Source organism: Podarcis vaucheri, assembly GCF_965113315.1.
Source record: "Podarcis vaucheri genome assembly, chromosome: 4".
Classification (NCBI taxonomy): domain Eukaryota; kingdom Metazoa; phylum Chordata; class Lepidosauria; order Squamata; family Lacertidae; genus Podarcis; species Podarcis vaucheri.
Window position 1 is genome coordinate 86612088 of NC_138762.1, and position 14704 is coordinate 86626791.

At 43.6% G+C, this 14704-nt stretch overlaps 2 protein-coding genes across 2 annotated transcripts in view; one reads left to right on the plus strand and one right to left on the minus strand.

Moving 5' to 3' along the window:
• Nucleotides 1–2728, plus strand: part of GGACT (gamma-glutamylamine cyclotransferase) — a 58117-nt gene extending 55389 nt beyond the window's left edge. The window contains exon 4 of the transcript XR_014218622.1: nucleotides 2710–2728. The gene's annotated coding sequence lies outside the window, so the exon portion shown is untranslated. The remainder of the gene's footprint in view (nucleotides 1–2709) is intronic.
• The window catches only part of PCCA (propionyl-CoA carboxylase subunit alpha), a 225490-nt gene that overhangs the window by 36737 nt on the left and 174049 nt on the right, over nucleotides 1–14704 (minus strand). The gene's annotated exons all lie outside the window — the stretch shown is intronic.

Genomic DNA, 14704 nt, shown 5'->3' on the forward strand with positions numbered 1-14704 from the left:
AAGCAAAGTTCTTAACCCGAGGTACTATTTCTGGGTTAGCGGAGTCTGTAACCTGAAGCGTCTGTAACCCGAGGTACCACTGTACAGGCGGTGAAGCACAAGAAAATCCCAACACACTTGCAGCCTTTTGTCACACCAAACATAATCACAACACAACAGGATCAGAAAGCCTATTAGTGTTCGTTTATACGCTCACAAAGTTGTTCAACTCCAAGTCCCATCAGCCTCAGCAAGAATGGGAAATGGTCAGGGATGATGGGAGTCGTAGTTCAGTAACATGGATGACCATAGATTTTCCAACTCCGAAGTTTACACAAAATTTAACAATAGTATATAGAAATGTTTATAGGGTTGTATCCATGTAAAGCCAACGATCAATAGTAGAGAATTAACAAAAATGTTATTGTCAACAGTTTGTAATCCTATGCTACTGATCATTTATTGAATGGATCTGGATACTACTATATAAATGAATATTTTTATCTAGTTATGACCAAGATTTGCATAATCACACTCATTGGGAACCAAACCACAGAAAATAATTCCTCATGCTGAGGGATGGTTTTGGATCGTGCTTCCTCCAGTGTTAGAAACTCAGATATATAAGCTAATAGTCAAATGGCACCTTAAACCTGGGTTGTGGTCGCCGCATCAGAAGGTCTAGGCGCTATTAGTATTACTATATTTCATTTCTACACTACTTTATATTTTAAAGAAAAAATATCAAAGTGGTTTACAGCACATTAAAACATCAAATAAAACAATCCAGGATAAAACAAATTCAAGGAAAATATTTCAAGTGGCCTTCATGTCAATATAAAGGCACTCCTCCACAGACACACCAAGCACTCCTGCTGTTTTAAAAATAGGCTCCCCCACACCTGGTAAATAGAAACTTGGCTCTACACCTATTCAGAGAATGGTGAGAGCTGGGTTGAGACACCAGCCAGAACCAGGGGGCACTAGGCTACAGGAAGAACCTAGAGTTTGGAGGGCTTCTCCACCAAATATCAGTAAGGTAAAGGGTAAAGGGACCCCTGACCATTAGGTCCAGTCGTGGCCGACTCTGGGGTTGCGGCGCTCATCTCGCTTTATTGGCCGAGGGAGCCGGCGTACAGCTTCCGGGTCATTTGGCCAGCATGACTAAGCCGCTTCTGCTGAACCAGAGCAGTGCACGGAAACGGAGCAGTGCACCGTTTACCTTCCCACCGGAGCGGTACCTATTTATCAACTTGCACTTTGATGTGCTTTCAAACTGCTAGGTTGGCAGGAGCAGGGACTGAGCAACGGGAGCTCACCCCGTCTCAGGGATTCGAACCGCCGACCTTCTGATCGGCAAGTCCTAGGCTCTGTGGTTTAACCCACAGCGCCACCTGCGTACCAAATATCAGTACTTGAGCCTTTATTTTTAACTTCCTGTAAATGACCTAGGGTTAGGGGTAAGCAGTGGGATGGTACAATTTACTATTGACACCAAACTGTACAGAGTGATAAGAAGAGAATGGAATTGTGAGTAGCTCAAGAACGATCTTGCCAATCTGGGTGAATGGACGCTAAAATGGATAATGTGATTCAACTTATTTGTGAAGTGATTTCTATGGGACATAAATGTGACTACTCTGTCTGGATCCAACCAACTGGGTTTTTAACTTTCTAAACACGATGTGGTGTCTGAAAGCATACTGAAAACTACTGGCTTACCTTTGTGTCCCCTATTATCACATGCTCACAATCCCTCAGAAAGAGGAACTCATTTATATTACAGGAAAATCAATCATTCTTGCCCCCTCCCCCCATTTTTAGATTAGATGAGATGGCCCTATTTGCTGGGCAGATCCTGTTCACCGTTCCTTATAATGAGTCAAAATGTCAAGCCTCTATATGAGAAGTTCAATTGATTCTTGAAACACATTGTGAACTTGCTAATAATTTAAAGACATGGAAGGGCTCTTTAAAACAGCAGCTCCAGTTTTACAAACAAAAGCAAGCCACCTGAGACCAGAGAGGACAGGATATGAGCTACTTATAGCAACCAGTGAACAAGAATAGCAGGAAGGCTGCTTATTTTGTTGTAGCAAAGGCCTTTGAAGCAAACAATTTATTAAACATCATAATAGTCGAAACAAAATCTTTGAAGGCAGGTTATCCTTCTCTACACCACGTCCCGTTGCGAGAGAATTGCTTCCTTTTCCTTTTTGGGTTTTTTTCATTTGTGACACTGACACCCAAATTATTTTCCTGAGCAACTTGTGTGAGCTGCTCCTTCTGATGTTAACAAGAATAATCGATCCAAGCACGCGCTCTCTCTCTCTCTCTCTGTGTGTGTGTGTGTGTGTGTGTGTGTGTGTGAGAGAGAGAGAGAGAGAGAGAGAGAGAGAGAGAGAGAGAGAGAGAGACTGGTTTAACTATTTCAGAAGCATGGTGACAACAGCAATTTTGCTGCTTTTCCAGCAACTGGGATATAACTGCTATAAATAAATATTGCCTTCATTGAAAAGGTAGCATCTATGACATAACAGCACAGTGAGATCATTTCAATATGACTTCATTTTTCATATTTTAATTAAAAAGTGACTATTAACACCTTTAGTTTACTAGTAGTCACATTTTATTTGTTTATTCTGCCGATTAAAAAAATTTCTCTCTTCTGTTCTCTTCCCACCCCCCTTGTCTCTTGCATAAAATCACCCTTCTTCACCTACCTATCAGTATAACAATCCTCATCAATAAACTCATAAGGAATTGCCTTGCCTTGCCTTGCCGAATCCCAGCCTGGCCACATGGAACATCATACAGAATTATACCTGGGGATTGTAAGTATTTACTCATTTGTTGTATGCGTCCCTCCAATAAAGCAAGGGCAGCTGAAGAGTGCCTTGCTAGTAACACCCTCACTCAGTTATTTGCTCTCAAATACCCAAGGTCAGAGATTGTTCTGCCACTGCCAAATATTATTCATTCCTGTCCCTCTGTTTCTCTTGTCTCTCTATAGGCTGCACTCCAGGTTCAGTGCAATGCACAACATCAATGTAGCCTGCCTGCCTGCCTGCCTGGATTGGCTCTACCCATGCCAAGGAGTTGGTTATGTTACCTTGGATGCTGGAGGAACAGAAGCTGGGTTGCTATATACAGTCATACCTCGGGATAAATACGCTTCAGGTTGAGCGCTTTCGGGTTGCGCTCTGCGGCGACCCAGAAGTAACGGAGAGCGTTACTTCCGGGTTTTACTGCTCACGGATGCGCAGTCAAAATGACATCACGCGCATGCGCTGAAGTGGCGAAACGCGACCCGTGCATGCGCAGGTGTGCTGTCGCATCTACGTTCTGTTCAGGATGCGAACAGAGCTTCGGAACAGATCCCTTTCACATCCCGAGGTACCACTGTATAGTCTTTGGTGTTTGTACTTCTTTCATTTCCTTTTCATGCTCAAGAGCACATACAACCCAAAGATGTGCTGACTTTAAGGCCATGTGAGCTGGCTTCCGATATGGCAGGAACGTAAGACTGTCTTGCCCATTGTACACTACATTAAATTGCAAATCATGTACCACCTCAGTCAGAAACAGCTGAAGATTCCTCGAAGGTTGTCTACTTTCAAACAGGCATTCTCTGTTACTAAGGTGGAACGAACCATTTCCAGATTCACACACATGAAAAACATCCAAAAGACCAGGAATGGGGAACCTGTGGCCCTCCAGATGTTGCAGGACTACAACTTCCATCATTCCCGATCATTGGACATGCTGGCAGGGGCTGATGGGTGTCAGAGTTCAACAACAGCTGGAGGGCCAAAATTTCCCCATCCCGGTTATAGACTTAAACAGGTGCTTCAGTTGTTTGAAGAATCTGTTTTTCATGGCTCGGGCTAATACTTCCTGGCTAGTCACCTTCCTTCTACTTGCCATTTACCTTTTAATTGCCAAACACTGAACTCATTAAGTCCAACACCTTGTCCCTGTGCAGAAACATTTTAGTAAGAATACTTAGGATCCATCAATGTTCAATTAGTTCCACATGTTTATGTTTTGGTAGGTGAAATGTCACCCAACAAATGTCTGGCGGCTTGGCTATCACCACCCCACCCCATAATGAAAATCAGCTCAACCTCCAGTTGTAGAACAGTCACAGGTTCCAACAGGAAATAAGAAAAATTATCAGTACATTGTGCATAGACCAGAGCATTACTTTGCAACACTTTTTACAGAACTAACCTCACAGGGTAGGAATTAGTGGCCTGGAATCTTCCTCTCACCCCCTGTGTTTCTACAGCTGGGCCTTGTTACATGTAATACTACTATATCCCTTAAACTGTATGAAACAAGTCAGTTGAACAAACATAAACAGATGCAATTGTGGAGTCCTTTTTCCTTAAAAAAAAAGAGAGCGAGATCAATATTCTACACCCTTTTCGCAAATATGTATACTAGCCATACTTTCAAAGAGAAATGCCTTTTCATAGTAAAGGAATCTGTGAGGTAGCTGTCCAGCACTTTGCAACAAATTATTTCGAACCCCCATTTGGAATGAATCTCAACACATTCCAGGAACCCCATAAACAAAGACAACATGTGCAATGTTAACTTTCTCTTTTATGCTGACAGCTTTTCTTCTCCTACCCTCGGCATAATGACCTTCCTGCACAGTGTGTGTTGCCATAAAAAGAAACAGAGCCCTGTAAAATTAGAGGAACTGTTTAATATCAAACTGTTTTATCTAAGGAAGACACCAACTCCAAGGTAAACACCAAAGAAAAGGTACATGAATTAGAAGTATTTGTTTTTGCTGCTGATTCTTTGACTTTACATTGTTCAAATAAACCCGGTCAGGCTTTAGTTATACCTTACAGAGAATGTAAGAATGTTAGCCCAGAAAACATTTGACGGTTGGATAAGGTATAAGGTTGGAACTGCATGACATTTTTTTATCTTCTCCATGTTACAAAAAGGGGGGGAAGCATTTCAGTACTTTTGCACAAGAACTGCAATGAGATATTAAGACAAAGCCTGGGCAGCATTGTAAACCAAAACAGAAAATGGTAGAACATAGCTTATCACCAGGCAGATGGCAAAATTAATTGTGCCAGAAGAAAGGGCTGCATTTTATTAAAGGGGGATGTGACTCAGGATTCTAACTTACATTCAATGGACTATAATAATCTATCAGAATGAGATTGATGACACAACTGAATGTTATTGCTGTTGTCACAGGCTTGTATTAAAATGGAAATCCCCTTAGCTTACTACTTGCATCAAAATGTTTATTGAAAAAAAAGTCTTATTTAAGTTAATAAAAACAGAAACATTCTTAATTCATAGCTTGACTAATGTTGCAATGAAAGGTGGGTTAGAAATCCCACCTTCTGTATCAAATGCAGCAGCTTCCACCATAACAGAAGGTATATAACACTGCTTCAAGAAGTTAACAAACACCCACTAACTAAACACACTAGAAAATACAACTGGTACTCACCTGAAGGGTAGATTTCTCTTGTACTCATTGGGTTGGCCTGTATGGTTCCACCTGGTGAATGAAGGCAAAAGTAGGCTTTTGGGACACAGCTGTCTCCCCGCTCAGTTTTGTGGATTTGCCAAGCACAAACAGTCCACAGAGTCTCAACACAACACGTAAGGAAAAAACCAACAATACAACCTACTGCAGAATTGCAGTCCAAATTAGAGTGAGGCCCCAATGACCCTATGACGGCAAGAGAAATCCACCCTTCAGGTGAGTACCATTGGGTCATTGAGTTGGGACATCCCAACTGCAACTGTCAGAGGTAACACGGGAGTACCTATTGAATGACCCTCCAGCCAAATGCTGCAACAAAATATGAGAAGGCATATTATAGGAGTTAGGCGATGCTCAAGTGGCCAACAGCTGACCTCTAATATTGTTTTGAGGATCCAGAGGTCTGCCGCCATCCCCTGCCAGATGCTGAGAAAGGACTGAAGCCTACCCTCACTTTCTGGTGCCATTGGTTCGGCTATGGAGCATTTGTTGCCCTGCTGCTGTTGTGTGTGTTGGATTGGGGAGGGGGAGAGATAACGAGGTTTGTTCCATATTTGTTTGGGTGGTAGTTGTGGTACTTGCCTTGAGGGCCACAGTTCTGAAATGACTGGTTCTGTTGGTATCATCTGCAGCAATGCTTCTTTTCACAATGTGTGACTAGGACCTTTTCATTCATGTAAGAGATTCCCTGGTAAAGACAGAAGCTGTTCATGCTGCACAGATGGCAAGGGCAAATGTCTCATGTACTCATCACACAGTGAAATCCTGGTGCCTTTCTATGATGTTGTTTAGCTAGCCATCCCCATCCTTAGGCAGGAGAGATCTCAAAACTGGTCTAGAAACGGGTGTCCTTCAAAAGATTCAGAAATGCTGCATCCAAAGTGTAGTATTTATTAACCAGGGCTAGCAGTTTCTTATATTGCATAGGGTTGGTTCATTCAGCCTGGAGTTGGTATGAATTTGCTGGAGGTCTGCGGTTCTGGGAGCACCGCTGTCCCCTTAAATGGTGCTGGAGCGGTTTCTGATGGGGCAGTATTCACCGTTAGGGAGACTACAGAGCAAGGCAGTAATGGCCAAAAGTGGTCATCCAGGAGGAGTTGATGGGATGGTAGCTGCTCTGCCACAGATCCATGGCTCTATTCCCCTACATTCAGTTCAGGAATGGAAAAGGGGTCAGTCCCTGGTGAAGGTAAGGCCTGAGAGCTGCCCAGGTCCCCAGGATCAATGGTAGCCAATATGAAAGGATTAAGAGGGCATAGCTTCTTCTGGCTATGTGAAGTAGGCCTATGTGGCCTACTGCACCTGTTGTATTCCACCCTGTTGGGAATCAGGCTGCTTCTAAGGAAATGGAGTCCAGGATGGCCTCCTGTCTCAGGATGTCCTCTGTTAGTTGGAAGCCCCCCAGGGCAGGCATCATCGCAAAGGGTATGAAGCACTGGTGGAGAAGACAAAGTGGGAAGGGATCCCCCATAAATTCATCCTCTTCAGAAGATACTGAAGAATGGGGGCTCCAGGGCTCTGAGAGGCAGGGTCCTCACCCCACCCCCAAATCTGATCAGTTGTGAGGAGAGGTGCACTTGGGTCCCTGGGCTAGGCTTGCTATGCAGGAGAAGGGGGAGTGCAATTGTGGATATGTGGAGTGACCTGCTTCAGGCGCTTTCTCTTCCACAGGGCCTTGCAAGCTACCAAGGGGCACACGGGAGGACAGGCCTTATCGAAGGCCACAAGCCAGGGGCTCAATTAGTCACAGAAGCGCTCAGACACAGTCCATATGACGATAGGTGGGCTGTGTCAATTCAAGCACCTTCTTCCTGAAGTGTCAATAGGGAGAGGGAAAGGAGAAGGAAAGAGGGGAGACTTTTAAAAGTTTGTATGTTTGAAGGTTTTCTTAAAGACTGAGTTAAGGAAGGGGAATAGAAAAGTCAGAAGGATCTGTGAAGGGTGGGAAAGGGTTAGAGGAAGGCGACCGCTAAAGAGGGAAGTGAGAGAGGGTAAAGAAAAGAGTATAAAGGAAATTTTAACAAGCCCAAAACAAAGAAAAGTGGGTGCTTGTGTGGTTGCTTCATGGGAGGCAGAAGCAAAACTGAGTAGAGAGACACCTATGTCCCAAAAGTCTACTTCTGCCCTCATCCACCAGGTGGAACCATAAAACCCAACCTGGTGACCATATGATGGCAATAGGAAATTTCTGGGAAGACTTAAAGGTGTTCAAAACCTTCACGACTTATTCCACAGAAACCTAATCTATTAAGAACATCGGAAAATCATAGGCCCAGGACAAAGGCATTAAGGGCACTTAATTTCAGCCCCAAAAGATGTGGCTTCGTCATTTCTCTAGTTCAGTCACTGATAATTGAATATCTGGTCATCTTATTTCGTGGCAGAGGATAGTCAGACATGGTGACACTTCTATTATTCATTCACATGCCAGAAGTTCCAGATATTAATGCCGCAGATTTACTAATTAATTAAATTATTAATTAGATTTATATCCTGCTCTTCCTCTCAAAGGAGCCACGGGTAGCTGCATGCACGGGTCATGCATGTGACTCTTAATCTCAGGGTTGTGGGTTCGAGGCCCATGCTGGGTGAAAGATTCCTACATTGCAGGGGTTGGATACCCCCTGTGGTCCCTTCCAACTCTACAAATCTGTGAAGGCCTTTGACTTTCTGAGTGGGCTATAGAGAGGGCGAGGAAGTATTTTTCAAGCAGTCACACAATGCTGTAAAAATCATCTATGTTCTCTGTAACTCTAGCAACAGAGCTTCTAGCTCCAGCATCTATGGGAACTAAACGACAGCTTTGTGATGTCGGTAGGATTGGATTGAATCGCTTAGCTGAGTTTCTCTGAGTTGGCTAGAAACCCGAGAGAAGGGAACAAACGTGATTATGCACAGCTGAGCAAGCACAGTGCTGAGAGCTCTAACTCTGGGATATGCTGCTCACCGCTGGTGTTCTGCAGTAAAAATGTTTACCATCTGTGTCAGTCCTGAGCTGCTATGGAGCCCTTAACTCACTATAAAATAAGAAGTTAGGGTGGGGGGGGGTAGGGAAGAGGACCACTTCTAAACCAAAAATTGCTTGAAATTCAGAATTTTATACACATCACAAGAAGAAAATCTCCACACCTTATCAAACAAAAACAGTTCTGAACTAACCCTTCCAAGTTTAATACTTCAATAAATGAGAACAGAGTGTGAAAGCACAGATTCACAAATATTTTGCTCCAGAGCCCTTAAAAAAAACACAGGGAGCAATAAGAGCAATTGATGAAAGGGAAAAATGCCCTTAGCTTGCTAATGAGTCCATTCTACTATATTTAAAGCTACAGAAATTAACATACTGGTTCAATTTCCATACAAGTGTAAAATCAGGTATTTAACACTGCTGATCAACTCCTGCAGGTTTGTTGGAGTTGAAAGTTGCCGTTCTTGCGCAGCGTACAATACATTCTACCCCTCTAGGTAATTGGCTATAGAAAAGCTCTGAAACTGCAACACTAATTGTGTGACATCAGAAAATTAGTCCAGGAACCATGCCATACAGCTTTTCTATGTTTTCCTGGTTTCACGCCAACTCAAAACAAACAATACATTGGCTTTCCCACTACCTGTTTGCTCAGCTAACAAGGCTATGCGATCTGCCAAGCTAAACAGCAGCTCGGTGATCCGGTGTAAAAGTCCATCAAACCAAATTGTAGGAAATGGCACACCATTACATAGTTCAAATCTGCGGTGAGAGGCATGTGTAGCTTTTATTATAGAAGACCCTCCTTAAAAAGCACCTGTACAATTTCTGATACACTGAGTTAAACTATCCATCAGCCGTGCATGGCTGCCACCTGGGCAATCTGCACATTACACAGTGGGTGCTCAGCTTTCCATTCTGTGGGTCTCAACTATGCAGGCCAGCACTACAACCTACAGTCTCCCTCTAACTCCCTCACATCGCCTACATGCATAGAAAGGAACTTGAGTGTGATCCTTCCCTTTACTGGGTAATTTGGCTGATGAACACAGAGTTTAACAATTACAACTCAGCAGAACACATGAGGACAAATATTATGGGGGGGGGGTCAGGTGTGCTGGCTGCACCCCATTTCCCCACCTGACCTTCACTCTTCTGATTTCAGTTGTACCTGATCCTCTACTCTTTGAAGATTCAATTAGTAGAAAACTGCAGTAAGCAAAAAAACCATCCCTGCATCGTTTTGCAGCAGTATCTCAGTGATAAAAGGGTCTTGAAGCAAATGCAGATCAATTAAACTATATTCCGTAAGAAACTTGCATTGCAATGGAGGAACATTAAACTTTAGGGGATGCATTCCAGTACCCCATCCTGCTGGTGGAAGCCAACCCAAGGATTCCCTTTGGCACAATGGGAGTTCCCTCCACATGTGCTCTTCACAGTTCCCCCTATTCAGTCTGGATGGTTGAGGAAACTCCCAGAACAGATTTAGGGGGTGTAGAGAAGAGAGGAGATGGTTCCAGCCTGCAACAAAAATCCTTGTGCTGATGGAATCGTAGCCTTAGTGCTATGTTGAATACAAGCCAAGGCCTTTTGTAATCAGTTTGTTATTAGTGTTCCTTAAGAGTAAAAGGCATTTGCTCTAGATGTGGATAAATATTATCTAGTCATGTTCCTGTGGAAATCTCAAGTTGCCAATACTAAGTTCCTTTGAATTCTCTCATTACGTTTTCTTCAAGACTTATGACACACATGCTGTTCTTGTATTACTCAGCACTTGCTGTAGTGAACTAGAATCTAGGTAATGGGTTGGAAATATTAATCCCAAAATAAACTTGGCACTTCGATCCTGTTCACCCACATTGATGAAAACAGTAGCTTTTGCCACTGAATCTACTGAGGCATTCTAACCTGGCAGGCAAGACACAAATATACACAGTTCCATGCTTCTTGTGAGGAGATGGTGAAGGACTGCATTAGCTCCAAAAGGCACATACGCCCCCCTCCTACACTTCACAGCCGACAACAGGTACACTCATAGACACCCACAGAGCCTCACAATAAGCATCACTGACTGTCGTCTTTCTCCCCGTTCCTGGACCCCAGCCAAAAAGGCTGGGTAAATATCTCTGGTAGGATAATGAAGTGAGGAGAGAGAATGAAAGTTGAAAAAGCAGAGGCTATAGGGAAGACACTATACGACAACTAGCACACTTCTCCCCCCCCCCCCAACAGTGTGACAATGAGGAAATTGCAGCAACCTATTGCAATGCATAAGGGACGCGGGTGGCTCTGTGGCTTAAACCACTGAGCCTAGGACTTGCCAATCAGAAGGTCGGCTGTTCGAATCCCCGCAACAGGGTGAGCTCCCGTTGCTCGGTCCCTGCTCCTGCCAACCTAGCAGTTCGAAAGCACATCAAAGTGCAAGTACATAAATAGGTACCGCTCTGGTGGGAAGGTAAACGGCGTTTCCGTGTGCTGCTCTGGTTTGCCAGAAGTGGCTTAGTCATGCTGGCCACATGATCCGGAAGCTGTACGCCGGCTCCCTCAGCCAATAAAGCGAGATGAGCGCCGCAACCCCAGAGTCGGCCACGACTGGACCTAATGGTCAGGGGTCCCTTTACCTTTACCTTTTATTGCAATGCATATGTCAAAGAAAGGTGCTGTCATTGCAAATGAAACTCACCAGTGGGCACACACTTCTCTCATAGAGAATGCACTTAGTTTTCTCAAAAGACAGTTGTAGGGATTTAAAGAATACTTATAGTGTGGGTTGTGGATGAAACACAGCTTATGAGGAAGAGTGGTAAGTCCACTCTAAAGAAAACTCCAGAAGTCTTGACTGCCAATTGTTACTCAGACTACAAGTACACGGACTGCACCTGAGGGAACAATGTGTGTTGTTGATAAGGTAGGACTCCTCTACCTTATTCCATGGACAAAAGGAAGGAACATACAAAAACATGCTCGGTCAGCATGGAACCTACATTAAGTGGCACTATGGTAACATCACAATTAGCAGAAAGTGGACATGTGACAATCACTGCTAATGCTACAGGCACACAAAGCCTACTTTTACACCATGGAAAAGGGAACCTAGTGAAGCAGTCAGCAGCACAGGATGAAAAAATAAATTACACTAGTGCCTTTCAAGATGCAGCAGGGTTGCCAAATCAACACAGACTGTGGAAACTTCACACTGGACTTCAAGCATCTGGCATTGTGTGCCTTCCCATTCTGCCTCCAGACTCTGGGTCCTTGGTTTCCAAATGAGATGCAAAAGCTGCTCTCATCAGAAAAGAGATTTGGGGAGCCATGTCATCAGCTGGTGTTGGTCCACTGTGCTTCATTAAGTCCAGGGTCAACGCAGCCGTCTACCAGGAGATTTTGGAACACATCATGCTTCCTTCTGCAGACAAGCTTTATGGGGATGCTGACTTCATTTTCCAGCAGGACTTTGGCACCTGCCCACACTGCCAAAAGTACCAAAACCTGGTTCAATGCCCATGGGATTACTGTGCTTGATTGGCCAGCAAGCTCGCCTGACTTGAACCCCATAGAGAATCTATGGGGCATTGCCAAGAGAAAGATGAGAGACATGAGACCGAGCAATGCAGAAGAGCTGAAGGCTGCTACTGAAGCTTCCTGGTCTTCCATAACACCTCAGAAATGCCACAGGCTGATAGCATCCATGCCACGCCGCTCTGAGGCAGTAATTGATACAAAAGGGGCCCAAACCAAGCACTGAGTACATATGCATGCTTCTACTTCTCAGAGGTTCAATATTGCTCTATTTGCAGTCCTTGTTGTGCTGATTTCATTTAATATTCTAATTTTCTGATATTGTTAATTTGGGGTTTTCTTCAGCTGTACGCCATAATCATCACAATTATAACAAATAAAGGCTTGACATATCTCACTTTACATGTCATGAGTCTATCTCATATATTAGTTTATATATTAGTTTCACCTTTTAAGTTGAATTACTGAAATAAATGTACTTTTCCATTATATTCTAATTTTCCGAGTTTCACCTGTATGTGGGAGAGGCTGGGAGCCTGGCAGGCATCTCTTCATTTATTTTCTGAAATTATACTATCACCCAACTGGAAGATCACCTGACCCTAAGGGTCAAGGAGGTCAAGATTCCAAATTGGTGCTTGGGAAAACATGCTTGACATTTGGGATATGGATCCTATTTAATCAGTCCCTTGGCTCTACAGTTCCTTATTTCTTTAGGAAAAGCCGATAAAATACATACACAACAGAATCCACTCATGTCTGATGCTAATCTGTGCTTAACCTTCTCTACAGCTTCCACCCCCTTCCAGCTGGATTTTGACAGGTTAAGAAGTATCAGCCTGTCACAACTCTTCATTCTGAACAGTGTGTGCAGTTTTATTCCATCCCTTCTCAGAGAAGAACCAGTAATTCCATTCCCTCCTTAAATTCAGGATTGACAGTTCGAAGTGCTTAGAAAAAGAATCATCCAATATTCCCGTGCCTCTGTCTAATGCTAGTCAAGACGATCCCTATAAATACTTACACCAAAATTCACTTTATATTTTGTCTTGCATTGTCTCCAAATGTGTATGTGCTTAAAAAACACCCAGAGATCACATATTTTGAACAGAGGTGTTTAAAGTATTACTAGCAATTTTTGTCTCCTCCTGTATATCACAAAGGAACTTACTGTAAGTTATAATATAGGAACAATCACTAGAAGGGGTTAAGAATCTTGCTGAAATTTGCTCCTGCACAATGTGTCCTTATATACTCCAGTTCTAGGGCACTAAAGCACTACTTGTATTCCAACTTTGTTATTACTGAATTTCTTTGTTACATCCCCATTACAACTTCTTAGCCTTTCCCCCCCCCCCCAGATAAGCAAGAGACACAGGAAGGAACCTGTATGAATGTGCTACTCACATTACAATTTGCTATGCTAATGTTTACTGAGCTTTGGACTGATATTCAGGAGATGGACCACACGTGCATGATATTTCCTATGCTAATCAAGACCTACCACAAAAGCTCTGCTTTGTTACTTCCTTTGGGGGGAAAACACTGGATAGCGCTGCATGATACTCAATAAATATAAAATGGCAAGGATAAACTTGGCCAGGCTGAAGAGATGAATAATCTTATTTTTAATTTACTTAACATATTTTAACTGCATCTTGGCTCTCTATTAAAACCTCATAAATTGGCCTTTGCTAAATGCTAATGAAAGTTACCCTTTCATTGCTATGGCAAAGGAAATTCAGTATCTGTAATATTCCCCACCCTTGCGCCTGCTGTCTCATTTACTTAGGAAATAAGTGGGCAAATAATGACCATTCCTTCCCTTCAACCTTATATATGGTCTGTTTCTTGAAATTTCCTTCACCATAGTACTGAACTGGTAAACTTAACTGGCATTCAGCTAATGGTCTTAGGGCCCATTCCAAACACAAACAGAGGGAGAAATGTATGCACTGCATAGTTCAGAAAAATAGTCAAAATACTACTGAAATTACCTTTCCTTTACTTCCGGAATGAATTATTACACCCAATTTTACTAATTTCACTGACCAATATTCAGCAAAGAGATGGGTCTGACCTATCCTCCTTCCTATCATCATCACAGTTCAGGTGAAACAAATCACAGAGATCACATTTTTACAAATGCTAAGTGTCAGGGAACTGACCTCAGAGGGAAAGGAGGTGATAGGGCTCCCAGAGACTGGGAGAGACTCAACAGCCAAAGCAGGGACCAGCAGGGGGAGCGCGGGGTCTCTGGAGGAGGATCTCAGGGATACTGAGAGAGATGCAGCAGCGCAGGCAGGAAGCAGGGGGGAGAAAGGGGTGAGAGACACGTCCAGTGAAAATAGTGGGGAGGTGTCAGAAGCAATTGCAGGGAGACCCATGCTTCGTCGGAAGCTGTCACGTCGTGAGTCCAGGAGACGTGTTTCCGTTAAGGAACTTCTTTGTTGGAGGCGTTTCCGCAAACAGCCACTGTCGGACCCTAACAGTGACTAGAGCAGACATGTCTGAGGAGCTCTGTCACACACAGAGGTTTGTGGGGCCGCACAAACTCTGAAGGGGCACCATTTTAAGCACAAGCAGCTAATCATCCCCTAAAAGCAGTCCGACAGTCTCTGTACGCTGCCTGTGCAGGAGAAAGCATCATGAGCGACCCAGCCGGAGCAGGGGGAGGAGCTGATCCAAGCTTGGAAGAAAGATGC